At 48.5% G+C, this 14,989-nt stretch overlaps 1 protein-coding gene across 1 annotated transcript in view; it reads right to left on the bottom strand.

The window, feature by feature from the left end:
• pitpnm2 (phosphatidylinositol transfer protein, membrane-associated 2) overlaps nt 1–13,903 on the bottom strand; it is a 395,812-nt gene extending 381,909 nt beyond the window's left edge. The window contains exon 1 of the mRNA XM_086011868.1: nt 13,766–13,903. The gene's annotated coding sequence lies outside the window, so the exon portion shown is untranslated. The remainder of the gene's footprint in view (nt 1–13,765) is intronic.
• Between the last annotated feature and the right edge of the window lie 1,086 nt (nt 13,904–14,989).

Below are 14,989 nucleotides of genomic sequence, written 5' to 3'. Positions count from 1 at the left end.
CCAGTCTGGAAACAGTCCAGTCATGTCAAAATACTGGATATAAAACTGAATGAAACCAGCTGGCGCATTACTGCTGTCTATGGTCCATGCCATCTCCTGATCTCTACGCATTTCCCATCTTTGTTTCAGTACTAATTCACAGATAGGTGGCTTGTCGTGGCAAACACTTAGAACAGCAAGTTCATCACAACTCTCTTTCTAGTCACGTACTCATTCTTAGGTACCTTCAACCAAAGCATAGTTTTTTTGAGCTAAATGGCACACCACTCACTGTACCGAGATACAGCCTTAAACACTGGGCCATCAACCCATTTCCGCACTGGGAATCCAAACAGTCAAAGGGCTGTCGTTCAAAAAACAACTGTGTGCCCTGAACCTCGTGCCAATAACACTGACAACAACGACAACTGCTGCAGTTGTGGCAAACAATAGACTCTGTCGCTGGAACTTAAGCAGGTATTTTTCTGTGGTGGCATCTCCCAATATGACCACTCATTAATGTCTGGGCCAAGTTAGCGACATGATGAATGAATTATATTCCGCACAAACAACCCAACATGACACAGTTCAGAACTCCCACAACCTGTGGTCCAATGTTACTGTGAATTATTTAATGTACTCTAACACTCCACAGTGTTTCCTCTCTAAATAGTGGGGGGGAGGGTTCAAGCGAGGGGAAATTTAGAAAGTTAAAGAGTAAGGACAGGGCAATAGTGCAGCGTAGCGATATGGGCATTGAAAACCAGAGTGTGACAGGAAGGGACAGAGCGTACAAACATAAGAGTGCACCAGCAGATAAGGTCAGAGTAGGGAAAAATGATAAAAAGACAAAATTAAAGGCTCTTTATCTGAATGCACGCAGCATTCATAACAAGATAGATAAATTGACAGCACAAATAGAAATAAATGGGTATGATCTAATAGCCATCACAGGGACATGGTTGCAATGTGACCAAGGCTGGGAACTGAATATTCAGGAGTATTTGACATTTCAGAAGGATAGACAGAAAGGAAAAGGAGGTGGGGTAGCTCTGTTAATAAAGGATGAGATCAGTACAATAGTGAGAAATGATCTAGGCTCGGAAGTTCCAGATGTAGAATCAATTTGGGTGGAGGTAAGAAATAGTAAGGGAAAGAAGGCACTGGTGGGAGTAGTCTATCGGCTCCCTAACAGTAGCTACACTATAGGACAGAGTATAAATCAAGAAATAATGGGGGCTTGTAAGAAAGGTACTGCAATAATCGTGGGTGATTTTAATTTTCATTTAGATTGGACAAATCAAATTGGCAAAAGCAGCCTTGAGGACAAGTTCATAGAGTGTATTCGGGACAGTCTCTTGGAATAATAAGTTGTGGAACCGACCAGTGAACAGGCTATTTTAGATCTGGTAATGTGTAATGAAACAGGATTAATTAATGATCTCATAGTAAAGGATCCTCTAGGGAAGAGTGATCATAACATGATAGAATTCCACATTCAGTTTGAAGGTGAGAAACTTGGGTCTGAAACTAGAGTATTAAACTTAAATAAAGGCAATTACAAAGAGGAGAAAGTTGGTTAAAGTGGACTGGGAAAATATATTAGAAGGCAAGATGGTAGAAAAGCAGTGGCAGACATTTAAAGAGATATTTCATGACTCAGCAAAGATATATTTCAGTGAGAAAGAAAGACTCAAAAGGATGAACCAACCATGGTTAACCAAGGAAGTTAAGGATGGTATCAAATTGAAAGAAAAGGCATACAATGTTGCAAAGATTAGTGGTAGGCCAGAAGATTAGGAACATTTTAGAAACCAGCAAAGGATGACTAAAAAAATAATAAAAAGAGGGAGAAAATAGCTTATGAGAGTAAACTAGCAAGAAATATAAAAACTGACAGTAAGAGCTTCTACAAGTATATAAAAAGGAAGAGAGTAGCTAAAATAAATGTTGAACCCTTAGAGGACGAGACTGGGGAAATAATAATGGGAAACAAGGAAATGGCAGAGGCATTGAACAAATATTTTGTATCTGTCTTCACAGTAGAGGACACTAAAAACATCCCAGTAATAGTAGAAAATCAATGGGCAAAAGGGAGGGAGGAACTTAAAACAATGACTAGAGAATAAATGCTAGGCAAACTTATGGGGCTAAAGGCTGACAAGTCCCCTGGACCTGATGGCCTGCATCCTAGGGTTTTAAAAGAAGTGGCTACAGAGATAGTGGATGCATTGGTTGTAATCTTCCAAAATTCCCTTGACTCTGGAAAAGTCCCTGCGAGTTGGAAAACCACAAATGTAACGCGCTCATTCAAAAAAGGAGGGAGACAGAAAGCAGGAAACTATAGGCCAGTTAGCCTAACACCTGTCATTGGCAAAATGCTCGAATCCATTACTAAGGAAGTAGAAGCAGGGCATTTAGAAAATCATAATAAAATCAGAGTCAACATGGTTTTATGAAAGGAAAATAGTGTATGACAAATCTATTAGAGATCTTTCAGGAGGTAACGAGCAGGGTGGATAGAGGAGAACCAGTAGATGTAGTGTATTTGGATTTCCAAAAGGCATTCGACAAGGTGCCACGTAAAAAATTACTGCATAAGATAAGCGCTCATGGTGTTGGGGATAATATATTAGATTGGATAGAGGATTGGCTAACTGACAGAAAACAGAGAGTCGGAATAAATGGGTCATTTTTCAGGATGGCAATCTGTAACTAGTGGGGTGCCACAGGGATCAGTGCTGGGGCCTCAACTATTTTTAATCTATATTAATGACTTGGATGAAGGAAGCAAGTGTATTGTAGCCAAATTTGCGGACGATACAAAGATAGGTGGGAAAGCAAGTTGTGAGGGGGACATAAAGAGTCTGCAAAGGGATATAGATAGGTTAAGTGAGTGGGCAAGAATTTGGCAGATGGAGTATAATGTGGGAAAATGTGAAGTTATCCACTTTGGTGGGAAGAATAGAAAAGAAAAATATTTAAATGGAGAAAGACTACAGAATGCGGCGCTACAGACGGATTTGGGTGTCCTCGTACATGAAACACAAAAAGTTAACATGCAGGTGCAGCAAGTAATTAGGAAGGCAAATGGGATGTTGGCCTTCATTTCAAGGAGAATAGAGCATAAAAGTAGGGAAGACTTGTTTAAGGAGGGATATACTCGCATTGGAGGCAGTTCAGAGAAGGTTCACTAGATTGATTCCTGGGATGGAAGGGCTGTCTTATGAGGAAAGGTTAGAACATAAGAAATAGGAGCAGGAATAGGCCACTTGGCCCCTCGAGCCTGCTCCGCCATTCAATAAGATCATGGCTGATCTCGGGCTCAAAGCCATTTCCCTGCCCGCTCCCCATAACCCTTCACTCCCTTATCTTGCACAAATCTGTCTATCTCCACCTTAAATGTATTTAATGACCCAGCCTCCACAGCTCTCTGGGGCAGAGAATTCCACAGATTTACGACCCTCTGAGAGAAGAAATTCCTCCTCATCTGTTTTAAATGGGCGACCCTTTATTCTGAAACTATGCCCCCCGAGTTCTAGAGTTCCCCACGAGGGGAAACATCCTCTCTGCATCTACCTTGTCGAGTCCCCTCAGTATCTTATATGTTTCAATAAGATCACCTCTCATTTTCCTAAATTCCAATGAGTATAGGCCCAACCTGCTCAATCTTTCCTCATAAGTCAACCCCCTCATCTTAAGAATCAACTGTGTGAATTGTCTCTGAACTGCCTCCAATGCAAGTATATCCTTCCTTAAATAAGGAGACCAAAACTGTACGCAGTACTCAAGGTGTTGTCTCACCAATACCCTGTACAGTTGTAGCAGGACTTCCCTGCTTTTATACTCCAACCCCCTTGCAATAAAGGCCAACATTCCATTTGCCTTTTTGATTACTTGCTGTACCTGCATGCTAACTTGGTGTTTCATGCACAAGGGCCCCCAGGTCCCTCTGAACTGCAGCATTTTGTAATCTCTCTCCATTTAATAATAATAATTTGCCTTTTTATTTTTCCTGCCAAAGTGGATAACCTCACACTTTCCCACATTATACTCCATCTGCCAAATGTTTGCCCACTCACTTAGCCTGTCTATATCCCTTTGCAGATTCTTTGAGTCCTCTGCACAACTTGCTTTCCCACCCATCTTTGTATCATCTGCAAACTTGGCTACATTACACTCGGTCCCTTCATCCAAGTCATTAAAGTAGATTGTAAATAGTTGAGGCCCCAGCACCGATCCCTGTGGCACCCCACTAGTTACCGTTTGCCAACCGGAAAATGTCCCATTTATCCCGACTCTCTGCTTTCTGTTAGTTAGCAAATTCTCTATTCATGCTAATATATTACTCCCAGCTCCGTGAGCTCTTACCTTATGCAGTAACCTTTTATGTGGCACCTTATCGAATGCCTTCTGGAAATCCAAATACACCACATCCACTGGCTCATCCTTATCCACCCTGCTCATTACATCCTCAAAGAACTCCAGCAAATTTGTTAAACATGATTTCCCTTTCATAAAACCATGCTGACTCTGCTTGACTGCATTATGATTTTCCAAATGCCCTGCTACTGCTTCCTTAACGAAGGACTCCAGCATTTTCCCAACGACAGATGTTAGGCTAACTGGTCTATAGTTTCCTGCTTTGTGTCTCCCTCCCTTCTTAAATAGGGGTGTTACATTTGCGGTTTTCCAATCTGCTGGGACCTCTCCAGAGTCCAGGGAATGTTGGTGTATTTGGTTGAGCAGGTAGGGCCTATACTCATTGGAGTTTAGAAGAATGAGAGGTGATCTTATTGAAACATATAAGATTCTGAGGGGATTGGACAGGGAAGACGCTGAGAGAATGTTTCCCCTCATCAGGGAATCTAGAACGAGGGGGCATAGTCTCAGAATAAGGGGTCGCCCACTTAAGACGGAGATGAGGAGGAATTTCTTCTGAGGGTCATGAATCTTTGGAATTCTTTACCCGAGAGAGCTGTGGAAGCTGAGTCATTGACTATATTCAAGGCTGAGATACAGATTTTTGTGCAACAGGGGAATCGAGGGTTATGGGGAGCGGGCAGGAAAGTGGAGTTTGAGGCCAAAATCGGATCAACCATGATCTCATTAAATGGCGGAGCAGGCTCGAGGGGCCGAATGGCCTGCTCCTGCTCCTATTTCTTATGTTCTTATGCAACTATGTCCAGGGCACACAGGAAACAATGTAGAACCTGGACTGTTCTTGTCTTTGTAAAGACAATAGGAGTTTAATATGGCTCTGTGTTGCTAATATTAGCCTTGCTCACTAACAAAATAAGATTACTACATATCATATATACAACTACAAAAAAAAGTTGATCCTCGTGTAATTGGGGGAAATTCTATTATCTTATCAATGTGCCTAAGATAACCGCAAATGCCATCCTGTACTACACATTCACACTAAATTTAGCAGTTCTGCTCCTCTCCTCACCCTCCCAACATACTTTAAATCCACACAGGGTCAGCTTCTGATGTCTACCCTTTCTACTCTGTACAAAATGATTTATTGCATCGAAGTCCGCACATCACTGACAATACTTCGGCTATCTGTATAGTCAGCAAGTGTAACTTTTCTTATTTGTCAACTGTCTCCCATTCTCCTGTACTGCGGTCACCAACTCTCACTGGGGTACGGGTCCCTCATCTCCTGAGGGCACTGACTCTCACTGGGGTACTGGCCCCTCCTCTCCTGAGGGCACTGACTCTCACTGGGGTACGGGTCCCTCCTCTCCTGAGGGCACTGACTCTCACTGGGGTACGGGTCCCTCATCTCCTGAGGGCACTGACTCTCACTGGGGTACGGGTCCCTCATCTCCTGAGGGCACTGACTCTCACTGGGGTACGGGTCCCTCCTCTCCTGAAGGTGCTGACTCTCACTGGGGTACGGGTCCCTCATCTCCTGAGGGCACTGACTCTCACTGGGGTACGGGTCCCTCCTCTCCTGAGGGCACTGACTCTCACTGGGGTACGGGCCCCTCCTCTCCTGAGGGCACTGACTCTCACTGGGGTACGGGTCCCTCCTCTCCTGAAGGTGCTGACTCTCACTGGGGTACGGGTCCCTCCTCTCCTGAAGGTGCTGACTCTCTCACTGAGGTACGGGTCCCTCCTCTCCTGAAGGTGCTGACTCTCTCACTGAGGTACGGGTCCCTCCTCTCCTGAAGGTGCTGACTCTCTCACTGGGGTACGGGTCCCTCCTCTCCTGAAGGTGCTGACTCTCTCACTAGGGTACGGGTCCCTCCTCTCCTGAAGGTGCTGACTCGCACTGGGGTACGGGTCCCCTCCTCTCCTGAAGGTGCTGACTCTCTCACTGGGGTACGGGTCCCTCCTCTCCTGAAGGTGCTGACTCGCACTGGGGTACGGGTCCCCTCCTCTCCTGAAGTTGCTGACTCGCACTGGGGTACGGGTCCCCTCCTCTCCTGAAGGTGCTGACTCTCTCACTGGGGTACGGGTCCCTCCTCTCCTGAAGGGGAGTGGGATGAGTCTCGTGTGGAGCATAAACACCGGGATAGACCAGTTGGGCCGAACGGCCTGTTTCTGTGCTGTACACTCTATATAATTCTATGTCTAATCATTTTGAAAGCAAATGTCACTGCATCTGGCTTGTACCCAGGGAGAAGCAGGAAACAGCTGGCCCCATCATCTCACACATGTTCTCTCAAGTTTTGCTTTCCTTCCTGAGGCAGCCTCAGCTTCTCTCCCCAGACAGAAGGATCAATCACCTCTCTCACCAGACTAATATCACAGGTGACAACTTTACTTCCCAGTCAGACATCTCTTAATATAAAAGCCTGTTACTGAAAATGTAGTCCCCTGTCTAATGTTACAATAATAGCAAAGAGAGTTGACTCGAAGGCTCCTTCACGTAACGAGACTGCGGTGTGTCTATAAAAGGAGTCTCGAGATATGGGTTATAGATATTTTCAAAGAAAGTACACACAACTATAAACTACCACCTACTTTTTCACTAAAATGAGCCAACAGCGAAAAATATAACTATGTAAACTCAAAAGACAATTGTCTTCTCATGAAAAATAATGGGCATCCAGAAGCAGTTACAAGACGGCAGCCTTGTCAAGTCCATGTGATGTCCTGAGCCTCAAGAGGGAAGCTAGAGCAGTTTAAAAAAAAACACAGAATCTAAAGCACAGAACCCCCTTTATCTCAAAAGTGAGCAAGTGATGCTTCAGCTGTACCAAGCTCTGGTCAGACCCCAGCTGGAGTGACTGCGTTCAGTTCTGGGCCCCGCACCTCAGGAAGGATAGATTGCCCTTGGAGGGGGAGCAGCGCAGATTCACCAGGGCTTAAAGGGTTAAATTATGAAGGCTGGTTGTATAAACTTGGTTTGTAATCCCTCAAGTTTAGAAGGTTGAGGGGTATATCTCATTGAGGTTTTAAGGGACTCAATAGGGTCGATACAGAGAAACTATTTCCTCTGATTTTTTTGGGGGGGGGGGGGGGGGGGTGGAGAAAGGAGTCCAGAACGAGGGGCACAATCTTAAAATTAAAGCCAGGCCATTTAGGAGTGAAATCAGGAAGCAGTTTTTCACACAAAAGGTAGTGGAAATCTGGAACTCTCTCCGCCCCTTTCCCCCAACCCCCCGCAAAAGGCTGTGGATGCTGGGGGGAGTCAATTGAAAGTTTCAAGACTGAGATCGCTAGATTTTTTTGGGCCGGATAGATTAGCAAATCTGCCAAATCGCCTCATTCACCACTGCATTCCTCGTGCACTGAATGGGTGTCTGTCACCTGGGACGCAAATCCACGGGTTACCCTCACCTGCGAGTTTCCCGGGGTGGGGGGGGGTATTCAGTTTCCCGGGGGGGGGGGGGGGGGGGGATCAGTTTCCCGGGGTGAGTATTCAGTTTTCCAGGGTGGAGGGGGCGGTCAGTTTCCAGCATCAATAATCACTGCTGGTAACCAGCATATTCATTTAATACCAAGATGGTAGAAGGCAAACTAGATGGACCTCGGCATCTTTTCATCTAGAAATTCCTATGTTCGTATGTGTCCAGGCCAATATTTGTGGCATCATTAAAACAGGTGATCTGCTCATTATCTCATTACCGTTTGTGGGATCTTGCTTTGCGCAAATTGGCCGTCACATTTCCCTAAATCACAACAGTGACTACACTTCAAAAGTACTTAGTTGAAGCACTTCAGGACGTCCTGAGGTCCTGAAAGTCCATTCTGATGAAGGCAGTTCTGGAGAAAGGTCACTGACCTGAAACGTTAACTCTGCTTCTCTCGCCAGCTGAGTATTTCCGGCATTTTTTGTTTTTATTTCAGATTTCCAGCATCCGCAGTATTTTGCTTTTGTTCAAAGTCCTTTCTTTGTTTTCTTTTGGGGTCAGTGATAGAATTTTGAGGTCCCATCAGCGTGGTTGTAAAAGTGAATACTTTGTTAAAGGGACATCAAGCTTTTATTTGGAAGCACATGATAATAACACAGACTGCACTGAAGCATGAGCATGGTGGCAACTGTGCGGGACACAATTGCAGTGAAAATGAAGCATGGTCTTTGGGGGGGAAATGGAAGAGAACTGCGCTGGTAATTTGTGCAGCAACACTGTAAATTCATTTAAAAAGAACATTTACCATGTTGCGAACTCCCACCCCTTCCCCATCTAAGAGGTAAAGTTTGCCAAACTATCTTCGCCCCCTGCACCCATCCATGAAGACAATGCATCTTCAAATGGCCCGACTTGAAAGAAAGCAAAAAAGGGCAGACTTGCATTTCTGTAGCAACTTTCATGATCTCAGGAAATCCCAAAGCGCTTCACAGCCAATGAAGTACTTTTGAAGTGTGGTCACTGTTGTAATGTAGTAAACGCAGCAGCCGATTTGCACACAGCAAGCTCCCACAAACAGCAATGTGATGTTGACCAGATAATCTGCTTTAGTGATGCTGGTTGAGGGATAAACATTGACCAGGACACCGGGGAGAACTCAATAGTAAAATACTGCGGATGCTGGAAATCTGAAATAACAGAAAATGCTGGAAACACTCAGCAGGCCAGGCAGCATCCGTGGAGAGAGAAACAGGGTTAACGTTTCAGGTCTGTGACCCTTCATCAGAACTGGAAAAAGTTAGAGATGTAACAGATATTAAGCAGGTGCAGGGGCAGGGAAATGGGGGTGGGGGGGGAGGAGAGGAAGGAACTAAAAGGACGGCTGTGATAGGGTGGAAGGCAGGAGCGATTAAATGTTGCAAATGGGGATGGCAGAATCATCAACAGCCGCCTGAAAAAATGGGAGATGGGGTTATAGTCTGAAATTGTTGAACTCAATGTTGAGTCCAGAAGGCTGTAAAGTGCCTAATTGAAAGATGAGGTGCTGTTCCTCGAGCTTACTTGAGCTTCATTGGAACAGTGCAAGAGGCCGAGGACGGTGAGGTCAGAGTGGGAGTGGAGCGGAGAATTAAAGTGACAGGCGACCAGAAACTCGGGGTCACCCTTACGGACTGAATGGAAGTGTTCCGCAAAGCGGTCGCCCAATCTGCGTTTGGTCTCCCCAATGTAGAGACCACCGCATCGTGAGCAGCGAATACAGTATACTAAATTGCAAGAAGTACAAGTAAATCGCTGTTTCACCTGGAAGGGGTGTTTGGGGCCCTGGACAGTGGGAAGGGAGGAGATAAAAGGGCAGGTGTTGCATTTCCTGCGCTTGCATGGGAAGGTGCCGTGGGGAGGGGAGGGGCTGTTGGGGGTGATTGAGGAGTGGACCAGGGTGTTATGGAGGGAGCGGTCCCTTCGGAATGCTGAAAGGGGAGGGGAAGATGCGTTTGGTGGTGGGATCACGTTGGAGGTGGGGGAAATGGCGGAGGATGATCCGTTGAATGTGGAGGCTGGTGGGGTGAAAGGTGAGGACAAGGGGAACCCTATTGTGGTTCTGGGAGGGAGATGGGGTGAGAGCAGAAGTGTGGGAAATGGAACGGAGGGGAATCCATATGGGAAGCACTGGTATGGAAGGTGGCATCATCAGAACAGATGCGGCGAAGACGGAGAAACTGGGAGAATGGAAGAGAGTCCTTACAGGAAGCAGGGTGAGAAGAAGTGTAGTTCAGGTAGCTGTGGGAGTCAGTGGGTTTGTAGTGGATGTTTGTTGATAGCTGATCGCCAGAAATGAAAACAGAGAAGTCAAGGAAGGGAAGAGTCGAAGATAGACCATGTGAAGGTGAGGGAAGGGTGGAAATTGGAAGCAAAGTGAATTAAATTTTCTAGTTCAAGGCGAGAGCAGGAAACGGCACCGATACAGTCATCAATGTACTGGAAAAAGAGGTGAGGGAGGGGACCCGAGTAGGACTGGAACAAAGAATATTCCACATATCTCACGAAAAGGCAGGCATAGCTAGGGCCCATGCAGGTTCCCATAGCAACACCTTTAATTTGGAGGAAGTGAGTGGAGTCAAAGGAGAAGTTGTTCAATGTGAGAACAGGTTCAGCCAGGCGGAGGAGGGTGGTGGTGGTGGATGGGGACTGGTTGGGCCTCTGATCAAGGAAGAAGCGGAGCGCCCGAAGGCCATCCTGGTGCGGGATGGAGGTGTAGAGGGATTGGACGTCCATAGTGAAGAGGAGACGGTTGGGACCAGGAAACTGGAAACTGTTAAAGTGGCGGAGGGCGTCGGAAGAGTCACGAACATAGGTGGGAAGAGACTGGACAAGAGGAGACAAAATAGAGTCGAGATAGGAAGAAATCAGTTCCGTGGGGCAAGAACAGGCTGAAACGATGGGTCTACCAGGGCAGTCCTGTTTGTGGATCTTGGGAAGGAGGTAGAAGTGGGCTGTGGGACTATGAGGTTGGCGGCTGTGGGGGGGGGGGGGGGGGGGGGGAAGATCTCCAGAGGAGATGAGGTCAGTGATGGTGACACTGGGGAGAACTCTGCTCTTCAAACTAGTATCCTGGGATCGTTTACCTCTACCTGAGAGAGCAGGCGGGGCCTCGGTTTAACGTCTCATCCCAAAGATGGCACCTCCGACAGTGCGGCCGCTCCCTCAGTACTGCCCCTCCGACAGTGCGGCGCTCCCTCAGTATTGCCCCTCCGACAGTGTGGCACTCCCTCAGTATTGCCCCTCCGACAGTGTGGCGCTCCCTCAGTATTGCCCCTCCGACAGTGCGGCGCTCCCTCAGTACCGGCCCTCCCACAGTGCAGCGCTCCCTCAGTACCGGCCCTCCCACAGTGCGGCGCTCCCTCAGTACCGGCCCTCCCACAGTGCGGTGCTCCCTCAGTACTGCCCCTCCGACAGTGCGGCGCTCCCTCAGTATTGCCCCTCCGACAGTGCGGCGCTCCCTCAGTATTGCCCCTCCGACAGTGCGGCGCTCCCTCAGTACTGGCCCTCCGACAGTGCGGCGCTCCCTCAGTACTGCCCTTCTGACAGTGCGGCGCTCCCTCAGTACTGGCCCTCCCACAGTGCGGCGCTCCCTCAGTACTGCCCCTCCAACAGTGCGGCGCTCCCTCAGTATTGCCCCTCCGACAGTGAGGCGCTCCCTCAGTACCGGCCCTCCCACAGTGCGGCGCTCCCTCAGTACCGGCCCTCCCACAGTGCAGCGCTCCCTCAGTATTGCCCCTCCCACAGTGCGGCGCTCCCTCAGTACTGCCACTCCGACAGTGAGGCGCTCCCTCAGTATTGCCCCTCCGACAGTGCGGCGCTCCCTCAGTACTGCCCCTCCGACAGTGCGGCGCTCCCTCAGTACTGTCCCTCCGACAGTGCGGCGCTCCCTCAGTACTGCCACTCCGACAGTGAGGCGCTCCCTCAGTATTGCCCCTCCGACAGTGCAGTGCTCCCTCAGTATTGCCACTCCGACAGTGAGGCGCTCCCTCAGTACCGCACTGGGAGTGTCAGCCTGGATTTTTGTGCTCAAGTCTGAGTGGGACTTGAACCCACAACCTTCTGACTCAGGTGCTACCAACTGAGTCACGGCTGATGAAGCATTATGCTCGAGGTAAAATACAATTCAAATGAATGGCTTTCCTTCCTGGAAAACATTCACAGTGAAACGGGATAATATTTGGCTTGTCCGACGGGGCACTTCAGTCCTCAATTGTTGGGATCTGATGGACATGACCCTGGATTGGGGAAAGGCGGTGTTCACAGAGCTGTGCGCCGCTTCATCAATCTCCAGCCTTCAACCACCACTTTAAATGTCACAACTGACAACATATCTTGAGCAATAATTTTGGTCAAAAGCAGACCATGTAATTCAATCCAGAATTTGTCCTCAAACCGCGAAGACATCAATTAAACAGAACAATTTCGTAAAAGAAATAAAAACAAACCAGGGATTCAGCGGAGCGGAGAGACACGGATCCCTGCACCGACTCCCGATCCTACCGTTTGTGTTTGCAGACTCGGAGTTTGCGGCTCCGGGAGTCGGGAATTTGCAGACTCGGAGTTTGCGGCTCCGGGAGTCGGTGATTTGCAGACTCGGAGTTTGCGGCTCCGGGAGTCGGTGATTTGCGGCTCCGGGAGTTCAGTGATTTGCAGACTCGGAGTTTGCGGCTCCGGGAGTCGGTGATTTGCAGACTCGGAGTTTGCGGCTCCGGGAGTCGGTGATTTGCAGACTCGGAGTTTGCGGCTCCCGGAGTTCAGTGATTTGCAGACTCGGAGTTTGCGGCTCCGGGAGTCGGTGATTTGCAGACTCGGAGTTTGCGGCTCCGGGAGTCGGTGATTTGCAGACTCGGAGTTTGCGGCTCCGGGAGTTGGTGATTTGCAGACTCGGAGTTTGCGGCTCCGGGAGTTCAGTGATTTGCAGGCTCGGAGTTTGCGGATCCGGGAGTCGGTGATTTGCAGACTCGGAGTTTGCGGCTCCGGGAGTTCAGTGATTTGCAGACTCGGAGTTTGCGGCTCTGGGAGTCGGAGATTTGCAGACTCGGAGTTTGCGGCTCCCGGAGTTCAGTGATTTGCAGACTCGGAGTTTGCGGCTCCGGGAGTCGGTGATTTGCAGACTCGGAGCTTGCGGCTCCGGGAGTCGGTGATTTGCAGACTCGGAGTTTGCGGCTCCGGGAGTCGGTGATTTGCAGACTCGGAGTTTGCGGCTCCGGGAGTCGGTGATTTGCAGACTCGGAGTTTGCGGCTCCGGGAGTTGGTGATTTGCAGACTCGGAGTTTGCGGCTCCGGGAGTTCAGTGATTTGCAGGCTCGGAGTTTGCGGATCCGGGAGTCGGTGATTTGCAGACTCGGAGTTTGCGGCTCCGGGAGTTCAGTGATTTGCAGACTCGGAGTTTGCGGCTCCGGGAGTTCAGTGATTTGCAGACTCGGAGTTTGCGGCTCCGGCAGTCGGAGATTTGCAGTCTTGGAGTTTGCGGCTCCAGGAGTTCAGTGATTTGCAGGCTCGGAGTTTGGGGCTCCGGGAGTCGGAGATTTGCAGTCTTGGAGTTTGCGGCTCCCGGAGTTCAGTGATTTGCAGGCTTGGAGTTTGGGGCTCCGGGAGTCGGTGATTTGCAGACTCGGAGTTTGCGGCTCCGGGAGTCGGTGATTTGCAGACTCGGAGTCGGTGATTTGCGGCTCCCGGGGCGGGACCGAGTCTCGCGCAGCGCGGCCGCTGTGACCCGTCGCCTAGCAACCGGCCCCGGGCTCCCGCTTTCACTGGAAAAACTCTCCTTAACCGGCGAGTGCGGCGGCGGCGGCGACCCGAGACATCCACACCCGGGGCCGGCCCGGGTTACTTTTAACACCGAATTTCTTGAGCCGGTCCCGGACGGCCTCTTTCCCCTCCCTGCCAGGCCTGGGCTCTCCCGGTAAATATTGCCCGGTTACCCCGCTCACCTCATCTCCCGGAGTCGCGCCGCGGGACGTCTTTGGGAAGCCGCCTCGGTCATGGAGCCGGGCACCGCGACCCTCCGCTGGATGCTGGACTGGGAGTTGGGCGGGTTGGCCAGCGCTCCGGAGCCGCTCCTCTCCCGGTCCGGCTCCCCGGGGCACTGCGCCATCTGCAGCCCAGGAGTCTCCATTACACCCCCAGCTGGCCAGCGGTTGCACCCCAAGGATCTGCACAATCTGGTGTTGTTCTCCAGAAAGCACTTAACATGAAAGGGAGATTTGACAGAGGTGTTCAAAATCATGAGAGGTTTTGATAGAGTAAATAAAGAGAATTTGTTTCCAGTGGCGGGAGGGTTGGTAACCAGAGGACACAGATTTAAGGTAATTGGCAAAAGAACCAGAGGGGAGAAAAAAAAATTTTACGCAGCGAGTTATGATCTGGAATGCGCTGCCTGAAAGGGCGGTGGAAGCAGATTTCATAGTAACTTTCAAAAGGGAATTGGATAAATACTTCAAGGGGGGAAAATCCAGGGCTATGGGGAAAGAGCGGGACTGGGATTAATTGGATAGCTGTACCAAAGAGCCGGCACAGACATGATAACTTTCTTTACTCAGAGAACAATCTCTAATCTTTCCACATAACTGAAGTTCATTATCCCTGGTACCATTCTAGTACATCTTTGCACCCTCTGCAAGATCATTGACATCCTTCCTAAAGTATGGTGCCCAGAATTGGATACAATACTCCAGCTGAGGACTAACCAGTGATTTATAAATGTTTAACATAACTTTGTTGCTTTTATACAATATACCTCTATTTATAAAGCCCAAGATTCCCTCAGTACTGCCCTGAAGTGTCAGCCTAGATTATGTGTTTAGGACCCTGGAGTGGGGCTTGAACCCTGGACCCTCGACTCTGAGGCAAGCGTGGGAAGGGAGTAGAAATTGATCTATATCCAAGTTTGAAAATACAATTTAAACTCATATGTAACTCAAAAATGACAATATATAACTTTGTATATAGAATTATACTTTTAATGCAATGTATAAAATACTAAAGAATGAAAGCATATTAGATTTTTATAATAATAAAATAACTCAGATGATATGTTCTCTGCACCCAGAGCAAACTTTTTAAAGTACTTCACAGCCGGATTAAATATCGAGGAAACTTGGTTCTACCTTAGCCCTGAGGTTGTTCTAGCCTGGTAGATACAGATAATGGTTCTT

The sequence above is a fragment of the Somniosus microcephalus genome, chromosome 19 (genome assembly GCF_052327205.1).
Source record: "Somniosus microcephalus isolate GS21.2 chromosome 19, FLI_Smic_1.0, whole genome shotgun sequence".
In the NCBI taxonomy this organism is placed as follows: domain Eukaryota; kingdom Metazoa; phylum Chordata; class Chondrichthyes; order Squaliformes; family Somniosidae; genus Somniosus; species Somniosus microcephalus.
Note: the sequence above shows the minus strand (reverse complement) of the source record. Positions and strands in the feature narration are given on the sequence as shown.